The sequence below is a fragment of the Sturnus vulgaris genome, chromosome 32 (assembly GCF_052056855.1).
Source record: "Sturnus vulgaris isolate bStuVul1 chromosome 32, bStuVul1.hap1, whole genome shotgun sequence".
NCBI lineage: Eukaryota > Metazoa > Chordata > Aves > Passeriformes > Sturnidae > Sturnus > Sturnus vulgaris.
This window is the reverse complement of record NC_142274.1, coordinates 973,157-974,835: the sequence shown is the minus strand read 5'-3', so window position 1 is coordinate 974,835 and position 1,679 is coordinate 973,157. Positions and strand designations below refer to the sequence as shown.

General features: G+C 58.5%; 1 long non-coding RNA gene across 1 annotated transcript; it reads right to left on the bottom strand.

Moving 5' to 3' along the window:
* Positions 1 to 370: 370 nt before the first annotated feature.
* LOC148220688 (uncharacterized) lies at positions 371 to 1,341 on the bottom strand. The gene is made up of 2 exons (XR_015798681.1): positions 761 to 1,341; positions 371 to 480 (listed from the first exon to the last, which is right to left on the bottom strand). It is a non-coding gene; the product is annotated as an uncharacterized LOC148220688 (long non-coding RNA).
* Positions 1,342 to 1,679: the final 338 nt, after the last annotated feature.

Genomic DNA, 1,679 nt, shown 5'->3' with positions numbered 1-1,679 from the left:
GACATGGAGCTGTTTTCCCTGGGTAGTTTGATCAATTGCATGGAAGGGGGAAGGATGAAGAATTTGGGCAGTGTTTGAGCCAAAATGGCCTTTTGCCACTTCTGATTTCCTCCCAGCTTCTGCAGAGGGGTGACAGCTCCATCCCTGCAAACCACTCCCTTTTGCAAGGCACACGCAGACCTTGCTGGAAGCTCAGGGTTCGTGAAGGGGCTGCTGCAGTTGGCAACAGGAGCTGCTGTTGAATTTTTCACCTTGCTTAACCCCCCATCCCAAATGCCACCAAGAGGAAGGACAGAAAAAGATTTCCATGGAAGAAGGGAGGACAAAAGCTTGGAAAAGGATGAAAGAAATGCTCTGATGATGATGGTAATAACAAGAAAAAGATTTATTTTTGGCAGCAAATGAACACCTGCTGCCCTCCAGCCCTCCCAGATGGGCAGGCCCAGGGGTGCCGTTTCCATGGCATGAGGTGCTGGGAGCCTGGGGAGAGAAACCAGAAAGCCACGGTCAGTCACAGAAGGCTCCTGTCCCCGCTGTCCCACCAGGGCCTGTGCTTGGGCCAGGCTGCTGGCTGGGCCCAGAGCCCAAACCTCCCAACCCATTCTCCCATTTTTAGAGGAGAGCAGCAGGGCAGGCCACGCTCCACCTCTTCTGCTTAAGCACGGCACAGCAACCTCCTCAGCAGCTGCAAGAGCGAGATTCTCGTGTGCCCACTCCCATCTGCCCCTGTGCCACCTGTGCTGTGGAGCTGGGTACCCACCTCTGCAGAGCTGCTGCCAGGAGAGGAGCTGATCCCACACAAGGTCCTCGTCCTTCTTGAGGGGGATGTCCCTGCACACCGTGGCTGCCCCGGGTAGTGCTGGCACCTCCATGGAGTGCGTCCAGTGCCGGCACTTCCCCACCCGGTCTGGGCACCGGGTGCAATCTTCCTGGAAAAAACAAAGAACAATTGCATGAAAGTCAATTCAAAACGAGACCTGGAAACACGGCTATCAATGTTTCACGGGCCTGGGGAGGGTCTGACCACTCCATGCAAGAATTAAACCTCACCACAGGTGGGGAAAACCCCACCTTTCCTGCCTGTAAGTCCACCCCTTCCTCAAGGGCCTGAAAAGCAGACCAGCTGGGGCATGGCTTTGGAACCCACCCCCCTCTGCTGCCCCCCATCCTCATGGATGGATGCTTTTGTCAGGCAGGCTGCCCCCACCCCAGCCCGCACCAGGCTGGCTGGCAGAAGCCATCGGCGAGGCCAGGAGCCGGCTCCCCTTGCACAACATCCGTCCCCTGTCCCGCCAAAAAGCAGCTGGGCGGGCGGCACAAAGATGAATATTCCCCATTGCCACCGAGCGAGGAACCTCTGGTGCGTGGCCAGGCCGAGCCCTGGCATGCCTGGGAGCACGAGCATCCCCCCGCCCCTGCACCGCCTGGGGACTCATCTTGATTTCGTCGGGGCACAGAGCCTGTCCTGTCCTCCAGGGAGGGGCCGCAGCCAAAGCCCGTGGGCTTTGCCCCGCCAGCGGCCAGCTCGAGGATGGTGTTCTCCGGCTCCACGTCGTGCTCCAGAAGAACACGCCAGCTGTGCCTCGGCTTGTGGGGACATCACGATGCCATTGAGCTGCAGGGGGATGTTTCCCCTTTTCCAGTCTGTGGAGACTTCACTGCACTGTGCCACCACTTCT